Source organism: Tamandua tetradactyla, chromosome 7 (assembly GCF_023851605.1).
Source record: "Tamandua tetradactyla isolate mTamTet1 chromosome 7, mTamTet1.pri, whole genome shotgun sequence".
Lineage (NCBI taxonomy): Eukaryota > Metazoa > Chordata > Mammalia > Pilosa > Myrmecophagidae > Tamandua > Tamandua tetradactyla.
The window spans coordinates 88,954,961-88,972,990 of NC_135333.1; the positions used below are offsets into that span (position 1 = coordinate 88,954,961).

Consider the following 18,030-nt stretch of genomic DNA (forward strand, 5'->3'; position numbering starts at 1 on the left):
AAAAATCCTGGAGACATACCAAGAGCAGAGTCACCAACCCCTCCATCCTCTCCAGACAGTATTTCCAAATGAAACACCCCCACCCCCACCACCACCCCCAACCTCTCTGAAGTGAGGCAAAACAGTCCTATGGTGGAGGATGATCCTGTGGAAAAGAACTTTCTATTGGACCCACTGTCACCTTTTACAGAGCTAATTTATACAATATTCAAGAATCCTTATGGATTCTGAGTCATCTCTAGAAAAGTTAGACAGAAGAAGCCTAAGAACAGCATGCATTTCTCTTCTGTAAAGACACTTTCAGTTAGTTAACAAAAGTTTGAATAGTGAAGAGGTATACTACCAAAAGGCAGATGGTCCTGCAGGAACTTCCTGAAACTATTTACAATTTCTGGCTTCAGAATTATGTAGGGATCTTATTTGGAATGCTTTACATTTTTAAAAAGTCAGTAATAATCATTTATCTTTGAAGTAGAAATGAAGGTCTGTCAAGAGAGGAAAGAAAGAAGACAGAGCCCAAACCTCTGGGGAGAAGAGAGCAGTAAGGGGAGAGGCCAGTGGGTTGTCACCTTCCTCTCATGGCAACTAGGCCAGGATTGGCCGTGCTCAGAAGAGACTCCACTTCAAAGTGCCTTGAGGGGCTTGCAGTGCCTCCCTGCAAAGGTGGTGGATAGGGCCACACAGGGTCAGGGTGAGCGCAGGACCCTCCCCCCTTCTGGGGCTCTTGACTGGACAGTTTAACCTTGCCTTACTGGTAAGTAGGAAGGGGAAATGATAGGAGGAAATAACTTCTAACCAAGCCTTTCCAAGCACGTCTCATGGTGTTAGCTTGGATGAATTGATAGCAGATGTTAACGAAATTGAGGGAGAAGGGCTGGTTATAAGAGTAACTAAAGCCCTTGGCCATATTAAAGGGACCTAATTGAAAAGCCTTGCATTGTTACTGCCTCACCGTCCACTGGCAACCGAGCCAGCGTTGACTGACTGAGGGAACCCCTGCCTAGTTTTACTTGGCTTGGGGACTGCCCAGGCAGGGATGGGGTGGGGTTGCTGCTGCAGAGGTATGCAGGATCTGCATTGAAACCCATCTGTCCATGGGGTAGGGGTGGGGCTTTGAAGGCCTGCCCTCAGTTTTGTTCTCTAACACTTGTGTTTATCTTCCCTTCTGCTTGATAAAGAGACATCTTTGCATGGAGATAAATGTCTGGGAGACAGAGTGTAATGAATGTAACAAATTACCCTCATAAAATGTCTTGAACCAATCCCACAGGCTCATCCAGTCCTCTTCTCTGGGCATGGGGAAGTGTCAGAGTGCTTTGTGTGTCACAAGACCCAACGTCTAGGCTCCCAGCTTAGCTGGCCCAACTAGTTCTTCATGCAGCAAAGCAAAGGAAATGGCAACTGGTGCCACAGGTAGAGAGCAGTCAACCTAGAGACTGCTTGGTTCCTCCTGGCTCCATGTGGACCTTGTATCCAGCAAGAGTCTGGGGGACTTATACAATATTCTCTGCCCCAGGGAGGGGCCCCTGTTTAGGTCCACAGTCCTACTTACTGGACTTACTGGGCCAGCTGCAAAACTCACATATGTGGCACAGTAGACACACTTTCTGAACCTTCAGCCACTTAATAAGGCACTTTCTGTGGAAGGCATGATTACATGGACAAATCCCCAACTCATCACAAGGCTTGATGTCTTCTAGACACACGGCACAGAGCTCATGCAAATTCAATCTTTTACTTTTTCCTTTAATATAACCTATTTATATGCATACAATCCTTTGTGTGCTTGATGTCTGAGCCTGCAGATACTGAATTTTCAACATCTCTGAAATTTGGCGAATGGGTCAGTAAGCCTCTTTCTTTAGCACCAAATCTTATGCTACATTAATGGTTCATCATCTCCTGGTGTACAGGTGGGCATAAAAGACACTCTTGCATGGTGGTGGCAGGCATAAGGGACAGTCTGCAGCCTGCAGCAGCCAGCTAGCATCTGCTGGACAGAGTGGGACTGGGGCAGTAATGGTAGACTGTGTCCAGCGGGCCCAGCTAACATCAGTTATATCTTAAGGTGATAGCCCAGGTAACATGGGTTATATCTTAAAGTGATAGAAAACTGATCATTTTTTCCTATTATATGTTGGTGTTTGTCTTGCTTTTCTGCTAGAAGCATTGGTTAGCTAATTTTTTTTTAATAAATCCCTTTTATTTTATGGTCTGTGCAATTAATATAAAAGCTATAAAGGTTGAATTTGAATAACTTAACTGTGGTGTACCAAGTGCAGGCCAATAGTAGAGGTTTGTTCTGGTGCAGGCAATAAGAGGTATGAAAACTGCAGAGTATTTAAAAATAGTAATAAAATTGGCTAGAAGTCCTGAATGTCAGTCTACCTTTTATTATCACCATGCCAGAAATTCTAAACCATATCAGTAATAAAATTTTCTCCTTCACATGGACAGATTACCTACTCATCATCCTCCTTGGTATACTATTTCCCTTAAAGTCACTCTTCCCTGGTTGGGGAAGTTTAATATTTCCACCTTTTTCTCTAGTCCCTCAAGGGGGCTTTGCAAATATTTTTTAATCTTCTGCCCAGCTTACTCTGGGATGTGTCGGGGCATCACATTAATCTGTACAAACCAACAAGATCTCACTCCCTATTCATGGTTCTCTATACTTATGGTATTTGAATAAAATGGCCATGCAAGTTAAATTAGGTAGTGCACTGCCGAAAATATAAATTTTGCACCAAATCAACATTGCTTCCTTTGGTCTAACACAGAAGTTGAAGTTTCAAAATACAATCAATATCATCCTTTATTCTTTAGTCTTATTTACCTTAGTCCTACCCAGATCAGCGTCATTCGTGGGACATGATACCTGGGAATGAGCTTGGCCCTGGCGTTGTGGGAGTGAGAGCTTTCTTAACCAAAAGGGGGAGGAGAAATGAAATGAAGTTTCAATGGCTGCCAGATTTCAGAGTCAGGAGATCATTCTTATGCAGTATATAGATACCGCTTTCCAATTTTTGGTATATTGGAGTAGCTAGAGGGAAACACCTGAAACATTTGAACTGTAATCCGGTAGCCTTGATTCTTGAAGATGATTGTATAACTATATAGCTTTAAAGGTGTGAGTGTGTGAGTGTGAAAACCTTGTATTTGACACTCCCTTTATCCAGTATATAGACAGATGAATAAAGAAAATGATAATAATAATAATAAACACTAAGGGAGGGGATGGGGGATATGGGGTGTTTCGCATGTTCTTTTTTACTTTTATTTTTATTCTTATTGTTTTTGGAGTAATGTAACTGTTCAGAAATCACTTGTAATGCTTAATGCACAGTTTTATGATGATACTGTGAACCACTGATCTCAATGTAAAAATTGACAAAAGAAAAAAAAACTTTAAATTTTAAGTTTCATACAGGATATTTTGTATAATTTTTGTATTTTGTTTACTATTTTTGGTAGCTTTAGAATTAGAACACTGGTTGTAATTTTTTTTACTACCAAGAACCCATTTTGTTAAGTCTTTTGTAAAATCTTCGTCCCGTTTTTAAAGATTTTATTACCAAATTCTGCTTAATGTTTTTCATAATTGAACTTTTATAACCAACAATCAGATTGGCATTGAAATAACAAGCTTAGCACAGTGAATTCAGGTAATTATTTTTAAAAGCCAATATATTTTATAGCATGGGTCAGCGTTTACATGGCTGGTGGACTGCCATAACTGCTTCCATGGGCCCCTCTGTATTTTGTGTTTTGTGTGTGTATTTGCATGCTAAAGGGGTACCAGAATAGGATGCAGGAAAAAGAGCTTCGGTGGCGCAATAGTGGCGGGAAATCAACAGTTGTCCTAAAGTCACCACAAAGCACTTGTGTACCAAGAGTCAGAGATAAAAGAAAATAATGACCTAGTAAGCCTGAGTGTGAAACAATTTAAAGCTTGAGAAAGAGGGAGCAGGAGGATGCGTATTCAAACCCAGCTCAGTTCTGAGACTAAGCTGCGCGCCCGTGCTGTGTGATGGTCTTGCCTCCTCCTTGATGTCTTGTCTTTCTACCCTGCACATGCCTCTACCATCACAACCATATTGCACTGTGGATGTCTGTAAACTGGATTTGGCACAACGGTAGCACATGGTGTATATGCTTTGGCTGAACTAGTGCCACTAGATAAAATAGTTTATTCTCTGCATTATGCTTTCTCTACTATTTTGTACCTTTATTCTTAGAATGAAGCTGTTTTGAGATCAGAGTCTCAAAGGAGAACACCCTCAATCATTTAGCACTAGAACTGACCAGAAGTTTAAAAAAAAGCAGTGAGGACAACAAAAAAAGTGTTTTTGACAATTTCCTGAAAGTATTTTATATTCTCAATAATGAACACCCTAACCCTTCAAAGTTTATGTGTATTTATATTTTGTGTGTGTTTATACTTTGTGTTTAAAACTTCGGCTCCTGAAACATATTGGAAAGCCACAACTATAGAAATATTGGGCTTCTAAATGTATCTTTAATATGCACCTTCATTACTGTTACCCAGGACAACACTTAACAAATTATTATTTGTATAACTTACTCTTTAATTCTCAAGATGAATATAGGAAAGTAATTCAGAACATTTTCTTATTTAAAATGTTCTTATTAAAAAAAATTTAAAGGGAACGTTCTTCATTTGCTTGTTTTCCAACCAAATTAATTAGTACTCAGTGAGGCCTTAGCTCCCAGTGCACAAAATTAGGCCATTATTTTGTCTCTTGTTTATTTTATTATTTTATTGGCCTCATAAATTTGTTTTCAACAACAAAATTCCTTTCCGTCAGGTCTCTGTCAGTCTTTTCTACTCAGAGCTCTGTGGATCACTCACAGGTTTTTATTCTTCTGACATAATTGGAAGGCTGCTTTCCTTATTTTCCTAGAAAATATTTGTAGTCTTAAAGTTTGTGAGAGTTTAAGGTTTTTTGTTTGTTTTAACTATATTGCACTTGCAATGTGAGGCATTAGAATCACAGAATCGGGAATGACATCACTGGCTATTCATTGTGATTGGGTAGAGAACATGATCCAAGGCTGTGGGTTTCACAGGGAATCCCACTCCCAAGAAACTTAGCATACCTCACAGGTCGGCTCACAAGGTGAATACTTAAAAGTAACTCAGTTTTTCTGTGTAGAAAGAAAAACAAGCTGTCGTGATCAAGCTGACAGCATCTCCAGAAGAGTTAGCTTTGCTAGGCATATAGGACAATATCTGCTCAGTTTTTCTTAGAAGATGCAAAACCTGCTGCTTCTGTCCTCTTGTAATGAATCTGGAGGTCCAAGTGGATAGAGTCCTAACTTGCCACGTTAGACCCCTGTTGAGGCTGGGTGTTAGAGGACTGAAGATTAGAGGTCTGAGTTTTATATCTCGTTGTTTTACTTTTAACTCTTAAGCAGATCAGTTAACCCCAATTGTTTATCAGTTGATGTTATTGTTGCAAAATAATTGTGATACCTGCTTTGTCTAACTTTATAAATTATCTAGCACTTGTAAACACTATTCGAATTTTCCAGAGGTAAAGCAGATTATTTTACTTTATAGAGGTATAATTATTCTCATACTATAACCTAGTGCCCATGATATAAAACTTGTGGGGGTTAATACTCATAGTAGATAATTTCCATGCCATCTTCCATTGGTTTTTCCAGTAGTAAGAATTTTTATGTCAGTGTACTTACCCTGTGTTCTAGTTTACTAGCTGCCAGAATGCAATATACCAGAAATGGAATGGCTTTTTAAAAAGGGGAATTTAATAAGTTGCTAGTTTATAGTTCTAAGGCCAAGAAAATGTCCCAATTACAAGTCTATAGAAATGTCCAATCAAAGGCATCCATCCAGGGAAAGATAACCTTGGCTCAAGAAGGCCAGTAAGTTCAGTTTCTCTCTCCAAGTGAGAAGGTACATGGTGAACACAGTCAGGGTTCCTCTCTCATCTGGAAGGGCACATGACAAACACGGCGTCTTTGGCTAGCTGCTTCTCCTGGCTTCCTGTTTCATGAAGCTCCCCGCGAGGCATGTTCCTTCTTCATCTCCAAAGGTCGCTGGCTGGTGGACTTTGGTGGCTGTGTCATTCTGCTTTGCTCTCTCTGAATCTCCTTCATTCTCCAAATGTTCCCTCTTTTATAGGACTCCAGAAACTTCTCAAGGCCCACCCAAATGGGTGGAGACATGCCGCCAGCTAATCCAGTTTAACAACCATTCATGATTAAATCACACCTCCAGGGAGATGATCTGATTACAGTTTTAAACATACAGTATTGAATAGGGATTATTCTGCCTTTATGAAATGGGATTTAGATTAAAACGTGGCTCTTATAGGGGACATACATCCTTTCAAACCAGCACACCCTGTTATTTTTGAAGAATCACCCTGGCCTGGGACTGAAGGGATGACTTTTGCTTTTACTTGTTACTTAGTTCTTGAGTGGGTTTATTTTTTTAAAAGGTGTACATAATGCCTTGATCTAGAGAAATTAATTGGTTTGCTTAGATTTGATAAATAACTGTAGAAGGAAAAGGAATGCTTGTCATTTGTGACAATTAATTATGTGTTACTAAATTTCTGACCCTGGTGATACTGTGATTAGCAAACGGCATGTGAATCACATCATGTATTTAGAATTAAATCATACCATATTATTTTCTTAATTTTGATCGTTCACTCAACAAATTTATTTGGGTGTTAGATTAACTTAAACAGTGACTTTTTCATTTTGTTTTTGGTTATAGTCTGTTTTTGCTTTTGTAGTTGTTGAATAATAACTTTATATTAATATTCTTGATTTTAAGAAAAGAATTGAGAAAATTTTCATCTTAACATAAGATGTGTAGTTCAGTAGCTAAATACAAATAGTTCCTTGAATATGAAGCAATAAAATTAGCAACTACATTCTCTTAGTTATTCAGACACTATTAGGTAAATTTTGAACTGTGAAACAGCTTCTAAAATGTGTTAATTTGAGGGAGGAAGTGATATCTGTGCTGGAAGAGAAAAAGTGTTTTGGTCTGAAGTTTGGAATAGTACAGAAAAGGGTGTGAAATGATTTTTTTCTGATGGAGTTGTGTGACATTGCTTGGAGACTAGTTTCTAGTTTTTGCTTTTACTATGCTTCAGTGGACTGGCTGTAGATATATACCTCTTGATTATGAAAACATCCCATGCTACAGTGCTGAAACTTTCCCTAACATCCCCCTGGCACCCTGAATATTTTTATATAGAACAAACATGAATATTTGAATTCAGTTTGTTAGACCATGATTTGTACTTTTATAATTGTGATTTTCTTTATACCCTCAAACTTAATTTATTTTATCTTTTCTTCCTGAATATATTTTTAATTATCATATTGAAATACGTGTGGTGAGTTGATGGTTTCTTATGTAAATTTTTATCTACGTAGCTTTTAGAATTTTTAATAGCTTTGTGTAATGTTTCTTATACTCCAATGTATTGGTTCTGTCTTCTCAGTTCTAAATGCAAATTTCTAATTTTACTAGATAACGCTACAGAAATACTTATTGTCCTTACAAATTCAAAATATTCAAAATTGAGTAACTTATTTCAGGCAGAGTCATACTGAGAGATAGAATTGCTGATTATTATAAAATGTTTTGGAAATTTTTAAGTTTGCCTTTAAAAATGAAATGGAGTCTATATTTATTTAATGTAATTCTTTTGTAAATAATATAGTTACAAGTCTAAAGAGGTTAGTTTATCTTTTATACACCTAAAGGGGAAAATGTAGCAATTTAAGCATTTGTTAACTAAGAAAACAAACATATGTTTGAAGGAAGAGTTGGAAAGAGAGGACATTGTGTATTATATTCTTTGTCTATATTCCCAAGCTATGAAAATGGGAGAAATATTAACCACAGATCTATCTGTGGGTCTGTTTGTCTTCATAATCTTAGAGAAGTTATTTAAATAGGTAATTTATAAACCAGAATTTGAAAGAGTCTGAGGTTTGTACTGTTTATCAATTCCTTTGTTTTGATTTCATTAGATTCCTTGCATTCTTTTTATTTAAGTCCTCTAAGTTTGTTGGTTAGAGTATGTCAGTCCTCTGGAATGGTGACATTTGGCCTATTTTGATTAATTTGTTCTTAGAGGAAAGCTTTACCTAAGTGATGAGGTGTTAAGAAACAGCTGTGTCAGGAGAATTTTATACCATGCTGATTTTTTCTACTGCTGAACTATATTAGGTATTTTTTGTAATTAGTTTTCTACCTACTTTCCTTGGTATGATTTACTTGAGCATTTCTTTGTCCTGAATATTTTAAGATTAAGATCCATAAAATTATTTGAATTGAATGTTTTAGTCAAGGTCATTTGGAAACCACAAATTATAGACCAAAACTAGTATTATTTTACAGCATGATGTAATACTTGCAGTAGCATCATTAATAGTAATATTTAACTTTTATTCCAGGAGTTTAAATCAATACTGTTAAGGCTTTACTTGGCTTAAAATATTTGAATGCCAGTTTTATTATCTGTGGGCTCACACTGACACTTTCTAATTAATACTGTGCTTTTTTCCCCAGCTAAATGTAAACTCAGCCAGTTTCTGCCCTGTGTGATTGGTACCTGTTTTTTATTCCACAAACACATGTGGTGCACCCACTTTGTGTCCACCACTGTACTGAGGGGCTCAAGAGATAATACAGGAATCAGAGAAATAAGCAGATAAGCACTGTGTAAGTCACCATGATAAAACAAAAACACTTAGTGCTTTGGAAGCACAGGGGAGAGTGACCCCCCCCCCCCCCCAGATCAGAAGAGGGGCCAAACGATAGGGGAAAGCTTCCTGGAGGGGTTAAAGTGGGTTTGAAGGATGTGCAAGAATTAGTGAGTGAACAATCAGAAGTATTCTCCAAGGAGAGAGAGTCGCATAAGCGGCTTGAGAGAGTGGTGTATTCAAAGAACCAGGAATGTCTTGGCATAAGGGTAGAGGGTTGCAAGATGGGAGAATTGCAGGATAATCAAGGGGTGGCACATCAGAGATCTGTGAGGAGATTGGTTGTATCCTGAGGTTTTTATAACTGTGATTGTGGGAGAGCCATTGGGGGATTCCTAGGAATCAGACTGCTGCAGTGAGAAAGACTGAATGCTGTGCACTGCAGCAAGGATGTCTCTCAGCAAACATGTTATGCTAAAAAAATTAGAAACCACTGCATACAACTGAGCCCATTTATAGAAAGTTCAAAAACAGGTAAAACTGGTCTGTGATAATGGAGGTCAGAATAATGGTTGCCTTTGGGGTGGAGAGGTTCTTCCTGATGGATGGTGTGTTCACTGAAAAATCATTACACTCAAAATTTTTGAATTTTCCTGTAATGAACTTCAATTAAAATGTTTGTTTAAAAATCTAATTATCTAAACTGCCAGGCCTATACACTATTCCAATACAATTCTCAGGCTCCTCTTGTCTAAATAGTGACTTACTACCATGCTGCAGCTTCCTTTCCACTTTGCAGTTTGCTGAGCTAGGATGTAATTATGGTGACCACTGGTATAATCAATCCATTTATTCCATTTAATACATTTTATTAATAACTGCTAGATTAGCACTGTTTGAGCTTTGCTTTCTGAAAATGTAGTACCTGATGAAATATAAATGCAGTTGTGAAAACCAAATATGCTACTAATGAAATGCAAATAAATTTATTTAAACGTAGCAAAAACTAGTTGCTTTTTTCCCTGAAGGAAGTAGTTTAATTTGGAAAGTGCATTGGGATTTTAAACATAGTTAATTGATTCAGTCATTGTTCTTTATAGCTGAGCCATGCTCTAGGTTAGATGTATAGCTTTCCTCATTTGATGTGATTGGTGATTAACAAGTAAAATCCATCTTCACCCTGTGCTGTAGTTTCAGTGAAGGGCAGGGACTAGGACTAAGTCCAGCTCCATAAATAGAATATTATCGAGTGCCATGTCAGTAAATATCACTGATATTATATACAATAAATATCAGGTCTTTTGCCCTGCAATTTCACTGTACACGTCAAATTTATCATCTTTCAGTAATACTGTAAGCCCACAAAACAGTACATGTCCTAGATTATTTCAAGCCCCACATTTTCCAACTACTTGCAAAGCAGCACACAGCATATCTTTAAATAAAGCATCAACTAAAGGTAGTGTGAGGAATAAAGTTATGGCTTTTTTGAAAAACAGCATTATTTGTTTCATTAAACTGAATAGTTGTTCTCTTTATTCAAATTTTTCTACAGTGGAAAACAGTACAGTTACTACAGTTTTCTACAGTTACTTTAAAATATTGCCAAAGGATGCACCCATTTTTGCATATCATCTAGGGGTTTAATTAACTGACCCAGATTTTCTAAGTAAAATAGACAAGACGGCAAAATTATTGTTGATTCTTAAAGCTTAAGGAAAAACTGCCTTTGAAAGTCACTTGAATAGACAGCTTTCTTATTTGATATGAACTGAAATAGTTCCAGTTTAACAAAGATTTGTAAGGATCATGCATGTTTAGTTTTGCCAAATATGATTTCTGGCTTTTATTCTCTTAAAGCATTTCCTAATTTTTCAAGTGAAATATTAACACTTAAAACTTTTCTGCTTTGTTGTATACTGTGTTAATTAAATCTTAAAATTGACGTATATTAAGAGGAGTTATACTTTGGCAACTACTTTGACCTAGGAGTGAAGGTACTCAAATTTTTCCTGATATTGTGTATTTATTACTGTTCCTCCACCCACCCACCTCCTTTTTTTTTTTTTGGTTTTGAAATGTTTACATACTAATATAGCTTAGAAATAAATCTGTGAAGGAACAAGTTCTGACATAATGAAGTTTGCCTATTTGAAGTCACCATTCCTAGCCTTAAGGCAGAACAATGTTTTGTTGAAATTTTTTTTCATATTTACCTCATTGTAACTCTAAAAATGGGCTTTTTTTGGTCATAATTGATGGGTTTGATGGTTATAATATTATGAAGGAGAACTCCATAGTCATCTTGACTTCATGGATGAAAACTTTATTTTTTCCCTAATAGCAAAATGGTGGACTTCATTGTGTAATGTCATAAATATCAAATTCAGGAAGTTAGACGCATTATGCACGAATGGTGACTGTGAGGTAACGAACATAGTTTGCTATCACACACATGGACAAAATTCACTAATAAAGTGATATATCAGTTCAGGTCTGGAGAAAAAAAAATTGATTCTGCCTTTGGCAAACTGCTTGTTGTAGGGGAAGGGACATGGATTTTAGGGGTCCATTCACATTTGGATGTAGACCCTAGCTGTACCCTGCTTTACTGAGATAGGAGAGGCTGTAGGAGAAGCAGTTTTGGGGAGGAACCTCAGGGTCATATATTCCTTGCTAAACCTGATTTGAATATTACTGAACATCAGCTATGATTCTTCTCAGTTTTGTGGCAAAATTAGCCTAAATATATCATTCCTTAGTAAATGTTGGAATTTATAGCTTCCATGGTCACAGCTACTCGATTACTTTCTCTTACTAGTCAAGATTATGTGATTATAAATTGCTATCCAAATTTTATTCATAACCTTATTTCGTAAATAGAAGTAGCTTTGTAGTGGTTATGGGCATTATCTTTTGTCAACAGTCAGATTTGGATCTGCCACTTACTGTGTAGGCATCCTTGAGCTAGTAACTGATTTCTCTATGCCTCAGTTTCTTCATTTGTTTCTAATTCATGTCACATAGAGTTAAAGATGGATATTGGAGGATAAAATATAACATATCTAGATATAACATATCTAAGCATATAGCATTACCTCATAAAGTAAGAGTTCAGTAAGCATTAGCTATTGATTATTCTTGTTGCTAGATTCAGTAAAAAGCAAGGACATGCTATCATTTGAAGGGTTGCTCAAGGAGAAATATCACAAAGCTATACTTAAATCTACCTTTTAAGATAGTGCCAAGTTCACAGTGACAATTTTTTTCAGAAGTGCATTATAACATTTTTACTTTGCCAGTTTTCTTGCTATTAATGAAAGAGAGCCATGAAATAGCACACATAATAGGAAACATAATTTAATAGATGCCAGAGTTCAGGGTTTTTGTACATTAAGACTTGTGGTCTCTAAGCCACATCCTGAGAGCTCAAAAAGGAGTAAACCATCACAGAACTTGGCACAACACACATACCTCAGACTGTATGTGGAGAGCCACGAAGTAAATGGGGACTCTGCAGATGGTATAATGGCAAAATAAACTTTTTTTTCATGTTCCTTTTTTATACTGCTACAGTAATAGCATTACACCCCTCATCACATTTTCAAGATAATGTTTTCCAGACTTAAAATCCTAAGCAAAACACTTGTTTTATTAGGACTCTTCTATCAGCGAGAAGTCAAAGAGGAATTCAGTGTAATAAACATATTCTTGTATTTCCATGGAGTATTAGAATTTTACAAAAGGTAACCTCTTTGGGAAAATTGAGAAGAAATTACTTTTTATTGGTGCCAGTTGGTATATTAGACTAGCAAGAGGAGTTATTTTGAAGCAGAGCTTACTTTTGAGACTAGCTTTGGTTACTGGAAATACATCTGTTTCCTAGAATGGGTAATTGTAAAAAGTTTGCTTTTTCTTAAACTGTATTTATTACATAAACGTCCATTATTTCTACTCATGGCTTTAATGTATGGTCAAAATTTGATCTTTGTCAATTCAGAAATAAGTGCTGTCCTTTAGTTATACTGTACCCTCAAAAGGTTTTTGTTACTGATTTGTGAGCTATTGTTTAAAATCTCCAAGTATGGGAGAATTTCCATCTTTCAAATATGTGTGTTTAACATTAGATATAGTTTAGAAACATAATTTTCAGTAATCTGTCTAGAGATGGGCTGTGGATAAGAAATTCAATTAAAAGTAAAGGCCCTTGTAGCACTAAATTTGATGCTAAGTAAAATCCTAAAGTTACTAGTTAATATTCATTTTAATAGTTTATTTAAAAAAAAAAACAGTTCTTATGAGAAGGATCAGTATTTTCATACCATAAATTTTAATTTGATTTATGCCTTAGATGTGATTGAAATTTTTTAATGTGAATGCCAATCCCAATTATCACTTCTAAGCTCCATTTTTAAAAGTTCCATTTTAAAAACAGTGTTGGCTGTTCTTAGGCACATGGTATAACCTAAAGGTCTTTATTTCTAGATGCTCATTAAAATAATAAAAATGTCTCTGAAATTTTGCTTTCCTATTGATTTTTCCTTCAGTAAAAAAAAAAAAGAAGTCTAATTTTTAAAAGTTAAAATTTTTATTTCTGTTCACAGAACTTTTGTTGAATTCATACTGTGTGCCAAGATCTGCAGTAGGTACATTAAAGAAAGATGAGAGCGCATTCCATTTTTCACATATGCCTTTCAGGGAGTTAGGTCACACAGAAAGTAGTAGACTGGATTTGAACCTTGCTGCTACAATGTGCACTAATCAACGTTGCCTTGTGTGTGTGGGGGGGGGGCTTCTTTTTTAGCTTTTAATCATGTGAATTTAAGAAAATGCAGGAAATCTTTAAAAAGCATTGTTTTGTGTTTGGGACTGAAGTTAAAAACCTGACTCATAGATCAAAGCATCTTTTTTATAGGACTCTGTAAAAGTAAATATAGATGTAATTTTCCCAGAGTAGAGGAATTTGCCGATGTTGAAAAACAGACCTGACCATCAGACACCCATTTTTGTAGCATGTTTCTACATGTTTATCACAGGTACTCTTAATTAAAACTGTAAGTTCTTACATGATTTAGTTGGTTTACCTCTTTTCTTTTTCCTGGAGTGGCAAGTATGGAGATGTTGTTTGATCATTGTTTATAGATAGAAATAAGTTTCCAGGAGATAATAGATGAGATTTCTTAGAGTAATTTCAGACATTTAAAAAAAAAAACAAACAAACATTTATTTGGGTGCAGTGAATCCTTTTGGAGAAGCCTGATTTGGTTAATTCTTTATTTTCTTTATTCATCCAATTTGTGAATATGTGTCCCTAAATTACCAGATTTTTTTGGCCTTGGGAAAGTTCGTTATTTAATCTCTGTGAGACTCACTTTTATTACCTTTATAAATGAAGCTAATGATATTTAACTCACTGAATGGTGCTATGAGGAATAAACAAGTTACTGTATACATTTAACCTTAATTCAGTGCCTAGCATGTAGTACTTATGCCATTCATTGCCATAATGGCAAATAATAACTTGAACATGAAACATTTGGAAAAAATGAACATGAATTCTGTGATCTGAGGATGATGAGAAACGGAGAAAAGAGCTTGGGTTTCTTGACTTTAATAATATACATAGATTGCTTAGAATTGTGAACATTTAAAAACATACTATCAAAGAAGAAGTTATATAATTTAGACATCCCTCAAAGGAAAAAATGTAAAACCCATCTTTATAAGAGATGAATTAATGGTGACAAAGAATGACTTTCCACTTAGGAGAAATAGAAAAGCTAGTGCTGTATTAAGTTTTTGCATTTGTTCTATATTGTCCCGACAAGCAAAACCTTAGTTAGGTGCATCAAAATGCATAAAGATTAGGACTTAAACATGTCTTTGAGGGGGACATGAGTCAATCCATACCAATAGCATACACAGATAAATACTTCTGAAAAACTGAAGCTAAACTTCTGATGTCTTACAGGCTTTCTTAGTACTCCTAAATTATCCAATTTAGTTTTGTAGGAAATCATCCCTAGTTGACAAAATCTTGTCTGATAAAGGTCCTTAAATGTTCTTCTAAACTTTAACTGTTAGAAAATTTTCATTTTTCTATAGTAATTTCATCAGTAGCCAGCTTAAACTTACATCCTCTTATTTTAATCTTGGTAGAACAGCTTCTCACTGTCCATCATACAGCAGAACTTTGTATTGAGTCAGTTATTAAATCCACCCTTAATCTTCCCCATCTGGATAATTCCAGAGCCTTTAACCTTGCCTCCCTGGTAATGGTGAGTCAGATGATTGGCAGTTATTCTTTTCTTTGTCTAGGCTGGGAAGGACCCACGCATGTCCCTGAAAAATAAAGAATAAAGGTGGTCAGAGCTGGCAGGAGAAGAGAGACAGTTATTGTCCTTTTATATAATTCTTCCCCAGTAGTTTCCAAGCGTTTGATTATGTATGAGGGATTAATGTCTCAAGCATACTCCTTGGTGCTTCAGTTGATTTAGGCTAACCTTTAAGTCTTAATATTTTCCCTCTCATTAGCGTCACAGCTAGTATTTATAATAATTAGTAATGAAAACATCTAGCATTTATTAATGCTTCTGAAAAAAATGTTATTGGATCCTCTTGGGTCTAGTAATAATATTAAATAATTATGGGCATCAGATGAGTAGCATATGTGAAAGCTTTGTAGATTGTAAGACCTAAAGTTCTGCCCTTAGTAATAATATTTCTTTCTGTAAAGCATCTGAGCTACCTGCTTCATTTAGGACAAAATTGTGACAAAATTGTCACAGGGTCACAGAGAAATGGGACTGATTGCCTCTAATGTGAAGGAGTAGTAACCCTAGTCATTCCATCCCTTAGAACAGTGGTTTCCATTATCTTTTCATTGCGTACCTTATCATTAATAAAGTGTTGAGTATATGTCCCAAATAAAAGTTCATTAAAGGGTTGGCACATATTTCTCATTTTACATATAAGCATATTTTTCAAAAGTTGATCATTTATATCCTGTGATTCAGTGGGATATTTTATAGACAGTATGCCCTTTGTCCTCCGCCCCCCACCCCATGTTAAATAGCTAAATAAGCTTAACAAAGTTTAACCAGTTTATCTACTGTAGAGTATCAGAACCTTTCTCTTGCTTTTGCATAACTTATTTCCCAGAACCAGTGTGTTAGGGTTTCCCAAACTTGTGGGACTAGAGAACTTTATTCCCCACTGTTGCTTCTCACAGGATACATTTTGAGAAGGGCTATTTATGGTGCTATAGACCTCTTTCTTAACATCCAGTTTTAGTATTTTACGGCTTGAACAAACCACTTTCTGTGACACCATTTATAGAATTGCATTATAGAAAATAATGGGTTTACTAAAAGCAGCTGGTGTATAACTTGATTTCCAAACGTATATAGAACCAAACTGTCATAAACATACACCCACTCAATATTGTAGTTCAGGGGCAAGTAGCTTAACTTTCCAGAGACTGCCACCCCAGTGTATCCTATCCTCTTTTCCTAGCTCTTGGTAGCCTTCCTAATGCTTTTTCCCTTATGTCACCCGCTTCTTACTCCCACACTGTGCTTCATCTTAATGATGTTGATTTTTGTCTTCAATTATTTTTCCATCTCAAGCAAACAGGCACCCACATAGGCGCTTTTTTTTCCTTACCTCAGTGATGGATTTTGAACATAATACCTTTTTTGATTGATGACAGCTAATCTATCTTAACTCCATTTAATTCCCACCTCAAATTAATTTTAGAATGAGAAAAAGTCAACTCCTTGTAATTTTTTTTACCAATTTTCTATACAAAAATTTAGTATCTGACTAATAATATTCCTAATAACTACTATTTTTGAGTATACTGTCTTCATTGTGTTGAATTTCTCTCTGTGCTGCTAGTGGTTAGCATCAGTATTCAGTTTAATTAAAGTATCTGGCCTAGTTGTGAAGATTTTGTTATAGCCCAGCATATCTTATACTATTTTTAAAAAGAGTTCTCTCATGTATGATAATCTTAGCTCTTGAATACAACTAGCAGTGAAGGATGTTTTAAAATTAGCAGTAAGCCATCTATTTGCTTCTGGTATCCAGGGAATAATGGAATTTGTTGAGCAGCTTAATGGTTGCCATCCCAAGGAAGTTTGCAAAACTACTGATTTAGGGGAAAATGTCTTGACATACAGATGCTTAATTCCATTTGGCTTTTAAAACAATAAATAAAACATATAAAGTGTAACATGTTACTGAATAAACCTAGTTTTTCATTATAAATATTATTAAAATAATACTGATTTGAATATAGAAACCTCATAATGAAACTAATAACTGAATTTTACTTATATGTACATCACTGTTTCCATGGAAAAAATATGTTCCAAATTCCAATTGGGATACTAGAGCCCTTCTTTTTTCTCAGGTCCGTAATTCTGTTGATGACAGATACCACCTGCATCTGGGGCATAGAACTTCCATATTCTGCCTTAGTCCAGTTCTGGGGCTAGGAACCAAGCTGTTAGGAGTAGGACTCCAGAAGGCATAAAGGAAAGAACAAGGTTCTAACAGCTCCTAGAGGCGAGTGTTATGGGCTTCTGCTGTGAAATGGAGGCGGAGGGTGGGGGCAGCTTCTTCAGTTAACTCTCATGAAATAACATCATGAATTTTAGGGAAGCTGGCCCAAAACCTGCAGGAAGCCATCTCCTAAACACAGTGGCCCTTTTCCCTTCTAAAAACTAAATTTTGGCATATGATCATATCAAAGAACTACCATTAATTGAAAGATATTCTTGCTGGCATTAATATTAAAATGCAGATCCAGTGATAATTCAGATAGGAAAATATATAATCATGTATTAATCTAAAAAGGAATTTAGAGGTAGTAGTGTGCCAAGACTTCCGGGTCAAGATGGCGGCTTAACAATGTGCACATTTTAGTTCATCCTCCAGAACAACTACTAAATAACCAGAAACAGTACAGAACAGCTCCTGGGGCCATGTCAGTGACCAGACACACAGTGTACCCCAGTCTGGACCAGCTGGACCGGCTGCAAGCCCCCACAGAACCGTGAATTCCCAAAGCTGTGGTGGCTGGCGCCCAGCGCCCCTCCACCACAGGCTGCTTCCCAGAGGGCAAAGGAAAGGAACTTTAACAGCAGCAGGGACTGAGCACAATGAAACACCAATTGTGGAATTAATTAACAAATTCTGACTACTAAAAATAGGCCCCCAGAAGGTGAACCTGGTCAAAGCGGAGGTGACTTATTTTTTGCCCCAGCACCAAGGGGGCAGGGCTGACAGAAGGGGGTGGGGGGA

At 36.4% G+C, this 18,030-nt stretch overlaps 1 protein-coding gene across 7 annotated transcripts in view; it reads left to right on the forward strand.

Annotated features, from left to right (window-relative positions):
- Nucleotides 1–18,030, forward strand: part of RASSF8 (Ras association domain family member 8) — a 196,457-nt gene that overhangs the window by 139,643 nt on the left and 38,784 nt on the right. The window contains exon 1 of one of the 7 annotated variants that reach the window (XM_077170347.1): nt 4,888–5,141. The exons of 4 other annotated variants lie outside the window; for them this stretch is intronic. The gene's annotated coding sequence lies outside the window, so the exon portion shown is untranslated. 2 more of the 7 variants (XM_077170348.1, XM_077170341.1) reach the window with 2 other exon arrangements.